We start from the raw sequence: 15,178 nt of genomic DNA on the forward strand, positions 1-15,178 counted from the left end.
CTGGTCCCTCATGCCTTCATATTTTGCAGTTACTTGCATGATTTTTCTTGGTTCATGATAGCATTGGACATTGATTGAATTTACCTAGAGACTCTCCATCTTAACAGGAGACATATTTCATTTTCCACTGCCCAGCTAACATATGATCAGCCTGTCTATTTTGTTCTAATCTCTCAGCATTCCTTTATTGTGTCTTATAAAGAACTCTATTCCATCTGGGTAAAGGGAATTTCTGAGCCTTCTGTGAAAGTAAAGTGCACTAACCATAAAAGTCATCCTTGGAGAAGGAATACCAGCAATACCCAACTGCAAAGCAATATTTAGGTTCATATACAATGATCAGTCAGCCATAGTGTTCGCCATGGTACCCAGTAATTCAGAATGAAAAGCTCTCTCTTAGGACAATACAGAATTTGCCTCTAACATCTTATTTCTCTCTATTTTTGAGAATATGTAACTCTCTGAAGATATGAAAATCAATTTAGACTAAATTCATATTTTATATTTCCTCAAATATTTATTTGAACTCATAAAAAGTTTATTGACACGATTTGAAAGGTGAAGAATTAAAATATATTCCAAAAATTGACCAAAAAACTATGGGAAGTAGCTTAGATAACTTTTCAGGAAAATCCCTGTTTTGCACATTTGTCATATCCCCCTCAAAGCCACACCCTCCAGATGGTGAACTTATGGACTTGTTTTCTCTACGAGGTGCCAAATATAAAGATAAATTGATAAATGCAGCCAACTAGAAGGAAGAGATATAAATGTACAAGCAGTTCATTTCCACTAGAGTCTCAGGTAATTCAGGGAGCTTCATACAAATATATAAAAATTTTAGTGAGCTGTATTCATTTGAGTCCATTCTCTTCTGCCTTAATTCTTCACATCAAGCCTGCAAAAGAAAAAGCAAAGAAACCATCAATTTTTCTCCCGAGTTTTATTAAGGTATGACTAACAGAAATTGTATATATTTATCATGTACAATGTGATGTTTTGATATATGCATGCCTCATGAGATGATTCAATCAAGCAAATTAGCATATCTATCAACTCACACTCTTTTTGTAGTTAGAACATTTAAGATGTTCTCTCTCAGCAATTTTCTGGTATACAATACATTATCATTAACTATAGGTACCATGCTTTACAGTAGAGCCCCAGAATGTATTCCTCATATCTAACTGAAATTCTGCTCCCTCTGACCATTATTTCCCCATTCCTATAAGCCCCTAGCAACCACCATTTACTCTCTGCTTGTGTAAGTTCGACACTGTTGTATTTCATAAACAAGTGAGATCATACTGCATTAATCTTTCTGAACTAATCCAGTGTCCCTACATTAGTCTTTCTGCACTTAATCCAGAGTCCTCTAAGTTCATCACTAGCTTAGTTTTTTATAGTACTTAAGTTTAAACTCAAGACCTTGTGATTGATTGCTAGGTAGGTGCTATAGCATTTGATCCAGGCCACCAGCCCATAGTTTTCCTGAGATATTTTTAGGGACAACTTATATACCTTCATATGATTTATACAGGGTAAATGGCATATGATACCCCATTTTTATTTGCAGTTACTTGATTTCATGAATATAAAGTGAACTATGATCATCAACTTTGGGTCTAGTGGTTTAAATAATTAAAAACTGAATCAGGAAGGGCTATACAATGAAGGAGTAAGTAAAATGTTAAACCATCTCTGAGACAAATTTTCATCCAGGCCTCCAATCAACTCTTCTCTATATCCATTGCCACTGCCATGTAACTGTAGTTTCCCTTCTAGTGATTGGATGGGTTATAATTGCCAGTCCTTGGCGATATAACTTGTTTCAGCTAACAGAATGAAGCTGAAGTGTAGTATGCCTGTCCTGAGACCATACCTTGAGAAGTATTACCTGCTTTTGCCGACCTGCTTATATCTCTGTCATTGCTTTAACAAGGACATGCCCAGTCTAGTCCTCTGATCCCAGAAGAAACTTGAGAAACATGGAACAGAACATCTCAGCAAATTGCCTCAACCAGGGGCACTCTAGTGCATAACTTCCAGTTGAGCTGAAGACTTGTAAGTGAGCCTAGCCAAGATAATCTAAGCACAAAAAAATCCATAGCCTGTAACACACACACACACACACACACACACACACACACACACACACACATATGTTCGTATGAAGTATTTGAGGGTAGTTTGTTATGCAGCAATAGCTGACACAGTGCCATTTGTTTTCACAACTCTTGTAACTGGCGTATTTTTTTAAAAACATTATTGACACATTTAGTGTTCTTCTTTGTGTGTTTTTCCTTGGCTGAAGCTTTTCTAAGAAGCAGTTCACTTACAATTTTTCATTACCAATGGTGGGGGAGGGGAGCATACAGACAAGCATCCTCCTCCTGCTGGGGCAGAAACTATGGATAAGTACTCTCCACAACCCTTGGTTTTCTTTACTTCAAAGGCTAGTGAATCAAATATTCTTTCTCGGTCTGTCTGACAGTTAGTATGAGCCACGGGGCCAGGCCTGGCCTGTGAGCCCTGAGGAGAAGCCTACAGCAAAGACGTTTTAGAAAGCTTTGCTTTCCTGAATATGTCTGTAGAGATTTCTGGAAAGATCACAAAACTCTATGTATCATTGAACATTTATAGCATTGCTGCGATGCCAGCAGTTTTGTGAGATGAAATCCACAGAGGTTGCAAAAGCGACTTATACGAAGTCTCACAGCTGGTAAATGGAAAAGTGGGGATTTGTAACCCAAGTTCCTGACTCAGATTCCTTCCAGTCTACTAACAAGGACAAGTTTGTGTGGTTCTTGAACCAAAAGGAAACATAGGAAAGTAGTAAAGGTTACAAAATAACATGCTATCACTAATAGTCAACATACCCTCGTGTATTACTCTATTATTTCATTTTCATTTGTTTCTTGTAGTAAGGACATATGAGATCTACTCACTTAACACATTTTTAAGGATACTATACATTCTTTTTTTATTTTTTTATTTTTTGTGAACATACTGTACAGAGGGGTTACAATTGCATGGGCAAGATAATGAGTACATTTCTTATCAAGCATTGCAGCTTCCTCCTTTGTTTACCCTTCACATCCCTTCCCAGCCTTCCCCCCCAACCTCCCCCCCATACTATACATTCTTGTTGATCTTAGGTATTTCACTTTACATGTTCTCTAACTTGTCACATGGTACAGAACATCCATCTTTTCCAAGGCTGCACAGTATTGTGTTGTCCATTTATATCACATTTTCTTTATTCAACTGTTGATAGATATTAAATGGTTTCTACCTAGTTTTAAGAAATTATACAATTTTGGTCCACACCAATTCCCAAAAAGAAATATGATACCACCTCATCCCCAGCCCAGGGCTTCTAGGTGAGATGAATATTATTGGCTAGTAATGTCAGCCTTGCCCTGATTGGCAATGCCAGTCCCATCTATAGCCATTCTCTCTTGTGGATCCTCTCTCTGAGTTCATTGGATGAGCTATTTAACTGCTTTTGTAACATGACAAGAATATCATGCCCCACCGCTTTTTGCTTATAACTTTTGACTGAAATCTCACCCATCCATGACTCTTCATATAATGCACTGAACCATTATGACTTGATGTGTGCATCATCTGTCTTCTCTCATGTTTCTTCTCATGTTTCCTGCTGTATCTCTCCACCAGTAGGTTATAACCTTATGTAGGATATGAATATGGCCCATTCATTTTTACATCCCATCACCTATCACAGTACCTGACACGTAGCAAGGAACTAGAGACTGATGAGTTAAACCACTGGAGATAGGTGAACTGGAGTTGAAAGGACAGCCAAACTCACATTCTTTAATATGAAGCAGTAGGAATGAGTAAGGGATGAGAGCTGCAGGAAATCAAGAGTGCTGATTTGGTTTGCTATGTCCTCTCTGGGCTGTCACTTGTATCCTAGGTCCTTGCTGCAGCCCCATAATGGCCAGGTTATGCTCTATTCATCTTACTTCTGTGATCATTGTGCTTGGTGACAAATATGGCCAGTCTCTCTGGCTCAGTATGAGGTCCGTGACAAGTTGCCCTTGAAGCTGAGACATTCCTTGGGCTTTTCTGAGTGGCATAAAAGGGGTGATGATCCATAGCAAATTGTCACTGAAGCATATTCTGTGAAGTGTGATTTCTGTCTGAGAAACATTCAGACTAGGAAGCACCATCTGCAACCCAGAAATGGTCACTATTTATATGATAGGCTTGATATGGACTTTGATCACCATCCATCTGTCCAACATAGGTGAAATTGTGGCTCCATTAGGAAATATCATGTAGGCAATTATGACCTTAGAGGAACTGTGCCCTTCCCCTTCAACAGACATACTAAGAGCTAAAGAAGCCTGGAGAACTCTGGCCAAAAGGAGGATGGAGTAATGGCATTAGTGTGTAATAGAGGCAGGGAAAATGATAGTGATTGCACCTGCTTTTTTGTTTTGTTTTTCTGCGGGGGTTTCTCTTGTTGCTGTTAGTGTTCTTTTGGGTTTTTTTTCTCTTCCAGTACTGGGGATTGAATTTAGGACCTGGGTGCTATATTGTAGTTTTTCACTCAAGGCTGGCAGTCTACTATTTGAGCCACAACTTTACTTCCAGCTTTTTGGTGGTTAATTGGAGCTAAGATTCTTATGAACTTTTCCTGCACATATTGGCTTCAAACTCTAATCCTCAGATCTCAGCCTCCTGTGTAGCTAGGATTACAGGCATGAGCCACTGGCTTCTTTCTAGCTTAGTTTTGTGCCAGGCATAACCCCCATGCACTCTATACAGTTAGTGCAATCTAAAAACTAAGCCTGGTTCTTTCTTCTTTGTAGGAGTTGGGCAGGAGGCAGAACCAAGGAATGGAAGAAGCATGGCAGCTGTCGTGTAGATCACCCTGTCTCCCCAGTTCCTTCTCTCCCTTCTAGGTTCCAGTAGCCTGAAAAGCCTGGACATGGAACTTTGCTCATGGATATGATCAGATCTGATCCTTTGTGGAGTGCAAAGCCCCAGAGGTTCAGAGTCTCTATCTTTCATCTCATAGAATTCACTGTGTGCTGCAAATGTCTAAATGATACCATAATTTTTAAAAAATCATGCATCCAGAGTCTTGGGCTCCCTGCTCTGTGTCAGAGATCGAATTTAGAAATAGGAATCAATGGGAAGAAATCCAGAGCTAAAATTGCCCGTGTTGTAAAGCACACTTGTTTGTCAGGGTGTTGGAATGCAAGTGTGTTGGGCAGTCTCCAGGGCCACACTGCATTACAACCTAGAGAACAACTGTCAGCTATTCTCCTGTGTCCTATACTCCTATGGGGGGCATTTGTAAGACCCTTGACTGAAAAGTCACTTGCCAGCTACCCTACATATTTTTGTACTGAAACTTTTAAGGCCAACCTCTACTTTAGCTTTAGACAACACACACTTTGGCTGGTGCAGGGATGAGAACACCAAATATCTCCCTTGTGTCACCCTAAGTCCAGGCTGAAGAGCATGTGATGTTTACGCCTTGCCACAACCCATTTATAGCTGTGTTACTCATAGTCACCATGGCCCCACATACATCATGTGGGAAATAAAGGCCACTCAACACTTTTCTGCATTTGGTCCTTTAACCAGACACTCAGGAGTTGTTACAACAATGACTTCCTCCTTTGTGGTGCTAAATCATAGCACCATAAACACAGTGACACTCAAAATGAACAGAAAGAAAGGCACCGTATTGTGCTATAGTTTCATTTGCAAGCCAACCACATACTCAAAGCAAGCTGGTTCAGATTTGGAAGCATAAGTGATAAAAAAAAAAAGTGTAGTATTTTTGGCTGCCTCTGGAGTTATAAGGCACATCCATACACATTGTCCCATGTAATCATGACCACACCGTGAGGACATTGTACAAGCTACCATTAAGGCATATAAAGAAAATCACATGCCTGTGGTCAGAAAGATAGGACATGCCCAGTTTAGTTGTACTTGGGCAACACCAAACCCAGAATATCTTTTATCCCAAACAGCCACTCACAAAGTGAATATAACAAAAAGTAAAGAACTTAGACCAGTTTTTCTCCTAAAGTATGAAACACCTTCTAAAATTGACTTGGCTATATCATGAAGCCTTTTGGTGGCTAAAATAAATATTGGAATGTTTCTACCAATAACTATTAAGAAGCAGGGCAGACACAGGAGACATAAAAACCAAGATGTTTATTTTGGCAAATTTCACACCTGAAATACAGTACTGAATTAGCAGTATATGCAGGACATGGAAAATCTGAGGGATGCTCAGGGAAAGGACAATTGCATATGTAGGTCAGATGCCATTCAAAGAAATTGAGACAATAGTAAGTGGGTGGACACACATCTGTACTCCCAACATTTGGGAAGCTAAGGCAGGAGGATTGTAAGTTTGAGTCCAGCCTGGGCTACTAGCAATACTCTATCTCAGAAATTAATAAAATAATTTAAAAGAAGCCTTTTTAATGTATCCTATTGAGAATTTCTTGCATTGGATAGTAAGTCAGAATTCAAGGCTGTAGGCTTAGGCACAAACTGTGATTGGCTGGAGGTGAATGATTTTTTTAAAGGTGATATCACTAGATGCTGGTGGCTCACACTTTTAATCCCTGCTACTCAGGAGGCTGAGATCTGAGCATCATAATTCGAAGCCAGCCCAAGTAGGGAGAGTCTTTTCTCCACTAAACTAGTCATAAAAAGTTAGAAGTGGTGCTGTGGTTCAAGTGGTAGAACACTAACCTTGAGCAAAAGAAGCTCAAGGATAGAGCCCAGGCCCTGAGTTCAAGCCCACAACTGGCACCAAAAAAGGAGGGTGATATTGATCAAGATGCATTGTACTTATAAACTGACATGTGAAACAGTAACCCTTTTGTACAGCTACTTAAAGATTATCAAACAATTTTAAAATATGATTGGCTTGGTTATATCTTGGTGGGGAAGGGCATCATCCATGAGAAATTTCAGAACATCAGAACATCATGGCCCTCCTTATCTTCAAAGGGACCACTAACTTTATTGGGACAATACTGACTCAAGATTTTCCTACAAAAGCAGAGCTCGGTAATGTCTAAAGGTAGCAACGTGTTAAGTTGAAGAGACTGATGTCTCAACCAAAAGTGTCTTGAGCTCCCCCCAAATGGGAAAAATCTTTATATATCTTTATGATATATAAGTGAACAGCTTGAGGACTTTGTTTCTAACAATTGGTGTGTTTGGGTTTTGTGAAGTGCTGGGAATGGAACTCACACATGCTAATTACTGTGAATATCTGCTACCAACTGACCTGTACTCCCAGTCCCTTTATGACTTGGGTTTACTATTTACATATAGTTTCCAGCGTACAATGGTTCAATTTAATGTTTTTCAACTTTATGATATACAATCAGAATCATTTGTCAAAAGCAACCATCAAGCCTCTAAAATTTTAAGAAATTTAAGTGTTCAATAACAAGAGTTCAATTAGTCAAACTGCCACAGCCACATTAGCAATTATTATAGACACTGTGATATAATGAATGATAAATGAGATAAATAATACAAACAGGAGTAATTGTGGGTTCGTTTATTAAGATGCTAGTGTTTTGCTTTCCAATTTCCATGAACTCTTTATATAATTATACATTTCATGCAAAGCACTTTTGTTCATAGGCCTTGCTATTTTAATGCTTATATTTTAAAGGAAAACCTTCTTTGTTAGGATTTGAAGAGCTGATTTTGATAGCTGCTGTTAAAGAGGTATTAAGAAAGCTTAAGTCAATATATTCAATTTTCCCCTCCCCAAACCAGTAATTTTTTTTGCTTTTTCAGAGTAGTTTATTGGAGATAAGAGTCTTTAAAGTTACATAAGTTACATAAAGTTACATAAGTCACATAAAGTTACATAAGTCACATGAGTATATTTCTTTTAAACAGTATCCCCTCTTTCCTCCTTTTCTCCCAGTTTCTCCCTCCAACCCCTTCCCTCTTAAGTTTTATAGTTCATTTTCAACATAGTATCTAGTGAGTATCACTGCTGCATTTGTTCACCCTTTGTCCCACCAATTCTGAGCTCCCCCTTACCCTCCCCAAAACAGATAAACTTACATAAGAGACAAAAGATATAGAAATTAAAATATAGCAACAAAGAAACAAACCAAAACAAAAAGCAAAATAACAAAAACCCTCTTGTTTCCATTTCTTGGAATTCATTTAGATAAAAATTATTTTATATGATCATATGTTTCATATACTTTGCTGCCTGGTCTGGCTTGGAACCAGGATCCTCAGATCTTAGCCTCCTCAGTAGCTAGGATTATAGGCATGAGCCACTGGCACCCAGCTGTCGTTATCCTCCTCTACCTCCTCCTCCTCCCTCTTTTTTTTTTTGTCAGTCATGGGGCTTGAACTCTCCCAAACCAGTAATTTTTAAGCTAGTTGTTGCCAAATGCTACCACTTGAAGACATTACCGAAGGACTTTACCTATAAAATAAGAAGGTTCTGCTGGGCATGGTGGTACATGCCTTTCATCACTGGTACTAGGGAGACAGAAGTAGGAGAATTCAGATCCAAAGCCAGACAGGCAAAGGCTTAAGAGCCTATCTGAAAAAAAACAAACAACTAAAACCAACATGACTGGGGGGAGGGTGGCTCAAGTGTTAGAGCTCTAACCTAGCAAGGCCCTGAGTTCAATCCCCAGTACCACAAAGAAGAAGAAAAAACATCCATTGGTTATTTGAAATCTCATTTACCTCAGAATAGTAGTGTTTAAAAAAAAAAAAAACAAACTTGGAATAGTAGTTCAGAGTCAGCTGTGCATCAGAATCATCTAGAGATTTTTCTTTTATAATCCTAAAGCCCAAACTGCCCCCAGACCAATTACCTCAAAGTCTCTTGGACTACAACCAGTATTTCTAGTTTCCCAGATACACTTATGTGCAACCACAATTGAAAAGCTGAAGAAAATGAAGGAAAGGGTAACCCTGTTCAAAAATAAATGTACTGATTACCTTACTTATGTAACCGTAACCCCTTCTACATCTTTACAATGAAATATTTTTTGTTTAAAAAGACAACCACAGATTTAGAAGTACTTTGCAGATTTCAGCATCCTAGTGATCTTCCTAAATTGCAGATTTCAACTCAGGAAGTCTGGGCTGGGGCCTGAGACTGTGTGCCCAGTAATTTCCCAAGAGGGAGGGGGAGGCTGTTGAATCATGGACCACACTTGGAGAATGAAGGATTGTCCTACCCCATAGACATTTGGTTAGGTGGGAAGTATTTGTTATTAAGACCAGAAAGAAGGAATACCACTTACATTCATCCAGGATACTGTCCAGCCCTCATGACAGAGTTCTCCAGCACAAATGGTCAAAGTGCTGAGGTAGAGAAATCCTGATCTGAAGACAACTTTCTAGTGAATGAAATATTCCCAAGCCTGAGCCAAGTCAGAGCTTTGTGCTCTGGTATAATAAGTGGTTCCTTCTATGAAGCACTGCTGATAAAACATGAGTGATTTTCTGATCAACTTTAATAAGATTAAGATACTCTTCTGGGAGATTGAATTTACCCACCTCACTAAATTTGCCTTGTAACAGAGTTTAATGATCACTTGTACCTGGGCTCACTATGTTATCTATCCACATTTTTTTTCTATTTCAACCTTAGGAACTGCATTTTTGAAGCTTCTTTATAAATGACTGTGAATTAAAGCTTCAACATGGTTTACAATCAATGTATGAGAAAAACTGCTTTAACATCTTTTGCCTTATGAGCCTCTGAGATGATTTTACAATCCCCCTTTCAGATCAGCCCAGCCTTTACTTCCCAGCTCTACTGCTTTCTACGTATATCATCTTGGACAAATGATCAGAGAACCAATGTTTTCCTGATTGATAATGAAATACTAGTATTACCAGGTGCCTGTAACCGTAGCTACTCAGGAAGCTGAGATCTGAGAATCACAGTTTGAAGCCAGCCCAGGCAGCAAAGTTCGTGAGACTCTTCTCTTCAAGAAACTACTCAGAAAAGGCTAGAAGTGGCACTGTGGCTCAAGCAGCACAATGCTAGCCTCGGGAAAAAGAAGCTCAGGGACAGCACCCAAGCCCTGAGTTCAAGACCCACAACTGGCAAAAAAGAGAGAAAATATTAGTGTCATGTTCGTATGATGGTTATGAGGATAAACACATTAAAACATTTAACACAGTACCTACCATATAGTCAGCATGTTCTATTGCTATTACTCTGAGACAAAGGCCCACACGACGCTGATAAACCAACACAGCCCTTCCTCCTCTGTCTTGCTAGCAAGATTTCCAGTATTCATCATCTTAGCTTCAAGCTCTTTGTGGTGCTGATGGGTGGAGAGGAGAATTACAGGAAGCAAATTGAGTCTAAGCTATAGGGGAAAGAGAAGAGCAAAGGCTTGGGCACTCAAGGGACTGTGACACTGTTGAAAAAGAAATGTACTTGGGCTGGGAAGGTTGCTCAGTGGTAGAGCACTTGCCTTGCATGCATGAGGCTCTGGGTTTGATTCCTCAGCACCACATAAGCAAAAAGAAAAAAGCCAGAAGTGGCGCTGTGGCTCAAGTGATATAGTGCCAGCCTTGAGCTGAAGAGCTTAGGGATAGCACCCAGGCCCAGAGTTCAGGCCCCACAACCGGACCCCCCCCAAAAAAAAAGAAAAAAGAAATGTACTTATTACCTGACTTATGTAAGTGTAACCCCCTGTACATCATTTTACAATAAAAATAAAGACAAAAGAGAGAGAGAAAAAGCAAGCAAGGAAGGAAGGGAGGAAGGGAAGGGAGGAAGAGAAGGAAAGAAAGAAGATGGAGAGGAGGAAGGAGGAAAGAAGGAAGGAAGGTAGCAAGGAAGGAAGAAAGGAAGGAAATCGTGATTAGTCTGTAGATGTCTGGGATAGATGAACTTTGAGATGATAAAGAGAGGAATCTTAGTTAATTTTACTGTGTGTTTTGCCATGTACTATGTCTTTCTTAGATGAAAATTTGTATCCTTTGTGATGATTTTTTTGAAATTGACTTCTTTTGGGATGTGGTTCTGTTTTTAAATGTTCCTCAAAGCCCTAACGGTGGAAACCAGAATTCCTGACTATTTGGGAATCCAATATGTCAGGAAATGCATTAGGCTTTATGCATGCATAGTGGATACATCAGACACAGCACTTAATAACTAGAAGGAAAGGCACACAACAGCAAAGCAGCTAGCCCACTGCACTGTGATGCATGCTTCTATATTGGGACAAACACAGGGAGTATGCAAAGGCTTTTTGTAAACAGTATTTAAGCTGAGACCAGATTGAAGGGAAAGGGTTCTCCAGCTAATGGTCAAGGAACAGAAAATTAAAAGATTGGAAAGGCCTAGAGTTGTTAGGACACTTCTACGAATTGGGATAAATCTACTAGGATTGGAGTAAGAATTGTCCTCAGTAGACAGAAATGCAAGATGAGAAAAGCCTAGTGAGTCTGAGCCAGGGTTTATAGGCTGAAATGTTTGTGGGGAATCGTTGAAAGGATGGGCAACAAGACAGTAAAGTTATCACTTTTGTGGGTTTGGGGAGAGGGACTTTTTTTAAAAATCATATTTCTGGGTTCTGGCAAATAAAAACAAGTTTGGAATGATTTGAGGATCAAAGTACAGAGGTTGCTTTTGTAGCTGTAGCCACACAACCTCGCAAGAACAGTGAATGGATGGAGTTTGTGAAAGTTCTCTTAAAACCAAGAGAGAAACCAAGCTTATGGGAAAGCCAGCGCTTGTTCAAAGGAAATGGCTTGCGAATTGAGAAACAAGGCTCTTCGCCACTGGCAAAAGCAGGAGAGGTTCTCCCTGAAGCATTTCACATCTCAGACTTCCATGAGAGGCTAAGGAATATTCCCATGGGTCCCAGAAGTATTACTTGGAGCAGTAAAATACAAGACTATTGACATGTGACCAGACTTGAGCATGAGACTTAAGCAATTCATGCATTTGGAAGGATTTTGTGAGCAGGGAGGAATTTGACTTTAAATCAAGTAGAAACGGGCAGTTCTTCCCATCCCATGGCTTGATTTATTGAACAGGGGAAATAGCCTGGTGAGAGACCGATCTATTTCTAATGATTTAACCATTAATAAAGCCCTGCTATAAATGCAATGCAGGGGTAGCTTATCAGAGAGCAAAGGAACTTCCCCATTAGTCAAAATAGGTCAGGTGGGGACAAAGTTGTGTCTCCTGGCTGGTTAAGTTAATCAGAGATGACAGGCCTTGTCGTTTATGAACGGATTGAAAAAGGATAGAGAAAAGACAAGAGGTTTCTTTGTTTCTTTTCTCAGAAGAATGGCTATTTCAAATAGCATCCTGAAAGGAAAAGAACTGATGATATTTACCAAAAATCTTTGAGTTTTGTGTTTAAAAACATGTGTGTGTGTGTGTGTGCGCATGTGCATGTGTGTGCCTGCACACACACACGTGCACTCTAGTAAAAGAAAAAAAAATCCTATGCTTTTCCTGGGGAACTCCTGAGGCTTTTTCATCTAGAATTAATGAAACTCCAACCCCTGAGGAGGACTTTTTTCCTTCCATTGGTTTGACTGTAATGATATCCTCTGCTTTTTTTCTTGTTCTCAGAAATCAAGAGATAGCAGGAAATCTACTGCGTATGGGAACAAGCTGAAGGAAGAACACAATTTCCAATGTATTCCTGAAATGCTGGATTATGGCTCCTTTCTAGATTTCCTTTTTTTTTTTTTTTGTCAGTCGTGGGGCTTGAACTCTGGGCCTGGGTGCTGTCCCTCAGCTCTTCAGCTCAATGTGAGCACTCTGCCACTTGAGCCACAGTGCCACTTCCAGTTTTCTGGTGGTTAATTGGAGATAAGGGTGTCCCGGGCTTTCCTGCCCCGGCTGGCTTTAAGCAGTGATCTTCAGATCTCAGCCTCCTGAGTAGCTAGGATTACAGGCATGAGCCACTAGCGCCAGACTAGATTTGCTCTTTTTGGAGACTTCCCCCTAATGACTTCAAGAAGGGAAGAAAACATTTTCCCCATGCTCAGGCTAACTCTTGCTTGGATGTGCTGTACTTTACAAGGCTCTCTCTGTCTGTTTAGAGAATTAGTGAAAGTGGCTTTGTGTTTGGAAATGATCTTTCTAATCTCTCCCAAGATAAATAACACTTGGTTTCTCAAATACACATAAGAAGGTGTGAGTGATAGGGATCCATAGAAATGAAAAAAAAAGTAGGCATGAGTCACCAATGTCCAGCCTTCTTCTGCCCCCTTTTAAGCCCAGATGGCTATTGTTTGGATTCCCATGGCAACTAGTAACTCAATATCTCTTGCCCCAAGTCCTATCTTAAATAGGTAGTGAATCGGGGCTGAGTCACCCTATACACACTGTATGGCTTTCCAAGAATGCTTGGCTGGTTTCCATATTTGGAGACTTTCAACAACCTTAATATTCAGCCAGGGAAATACTTTCCAAAGCAAGAAAGATTTCAGTCTGTTTATCAAAAGAAGATATGAGAAACAGTTATATCAGAACCACCCAGTGAGCTGGGGAAACACAAATCTCTAGGCCTCGCCTTCCCTGGGAGTTAACTAATCAGAACTGATACCCAGGCGAGTCCAAGTGACTCTAACATGAAGTCAGTTCTGTAAGAGTACTGCACATAAGTGCTCCACTGTACAAGGGAGAAAAGTGAGGCCAGAGCAGTCACAGAACTTCCTCCAATATGGCATAACTAGGCAGTATGGTAGCCATGAGTCAATTTAGGCTGTGTGACTTTTAACCATTATCTCGTCTTGCTCTGGGACTAAGATAACTAATATAAAATTAAATGATTCTTCCCCCTCCATATCCAAGTCTGGACATCTTAACTGTTCAAAACTGGTTCCTGTTCTTCAGTCATAATATTTGAGTAAAGCCATAATGCTGCCTATCGTTCAGCCACATAGCTATGAACTTTTGCTCCTATCTGCTGTTGTACTTGGAAAGTGTTCAAATTTAGAACCTCTTTTGTGATTTACTTCCACTACTTGGATATCCATAAAAGCATGCTTGAATGAAGATGATCAAACCCAGGTTTTTGTCTCAGCATGTCTTTGGATCCTGGCAGAGACATTCTGAAAAGTATTTTCATACAAGATTGAAAAAATTACTTCCCTTCTGTCTTTCCAATCATTTTATCCAGAGATCTTTCTGTATTATGTCTTACAACTGCATGTAAGTCTAAAATAATCTTAGGAAGCTTAAAAAGACAGCTCAGTGGTAGGCTACATTTGGCCTGTGGGCCCTGATTTGCCAAGCTTTGGTCTGTAACAGTGTGACCACTTAATAAACATTTATAGAAATTAATGTTGTATCCACAAGGTTAAGCAACTGGTAGGTAAGTCAGTGCCATTGAGAGAATTTCTCATCCTTTACATGAGATTGTCCCTGTGATTTGCAAAACACATTTGACTCACCTGGAGCTATCCTATCTGTCACATGGACTGTCAGTCCGGGATAATGACTAAGACTCAGCCACCCTGAACTGACTCAACTGCCACACTGTCCAGTTATGCCATGTTGGAGAAAGACTGGTCTGTGCCTCTCTTTTCTCATCTATATAATAGAGCTCTTCTATGTATTACTCATTTGAGTCTCACAAGGTATGGTGCTCTGAGTAGTGTCTGACTATTGAAAGCACTACAACAAAAATTCACAATTACTTCCTCACTGATTCTTAATATATCTGAATTGCAACAAAGAAATCTGGCCAGGTTTTTTCACTCTACATTTGAATACTATCTATAACACTATGGGGTGGGTGGCAGGACAGTCATGGGATCTTTGAATATCCTAAACAAACGATTGATGCCTGGATCAAGGTCAGTGGTTCTCAAAGTGAGGTCACCCCACCCCCAGGAGCAATACCCCCAGAAAACTGGACACAAATGCAAACGTTGAGTCTCATCCACAGATCTACATTCAGTAGATTCATTTGGAGATGAAGGCCAGAAATCTCAGCTTTGGCAATCCCTCTAGATGACTGTAATGTACATCAAAGTTTGAGAACCACCATTGTAGACTTATCTAAAAGGAGTTTCCTTCACAGCCTCCCACAGGATGCTGTCCTTGGTGCTGCCCTATCCTCACTTCCCTCAATGAGTCAGTTAAACATAGGAAGAAGTTTGCCTCTCAAAT

The 15,178-nt window shown here is 39.9% G+C and overlaps 1 protein-coding gene across 1 annotated transcript in view; it reads right to left on the reverse strand.

The window, feature by feature from the left end:
- Positions 1–663: 663 nt before the first annotated feature.
- Positions 664–15,178, reverse strand: part of Smpx (small muscle protein, X-linked) — a 55,060-nt gene continuing 40,545 nt past the window's right edge. The window contains exon 5 of the mRNA XM_013026495.1: positions 664–898. The gene's annotated coding sequence lies outside the window, so the exon portion shown is untranslated. The remainder of the gene's footprint in view (positions 899–15,178) is intronic.

This window comes from Dipodomys ordii, unplaced genomic scaffold, assembly GCF_000151885.1.
Source record: "Dipodomys ordii isolate 6190 unplaced genomic scaffold, Dord_2.0 Scaffold94, whole genome shotgun sequence".
Lineage (NCBI taxonomy): Eukaryota > Metazoa > Chordata > Mammalia > Rodentia > Heteromyidae > Dipodomys > Dipodomys ordii.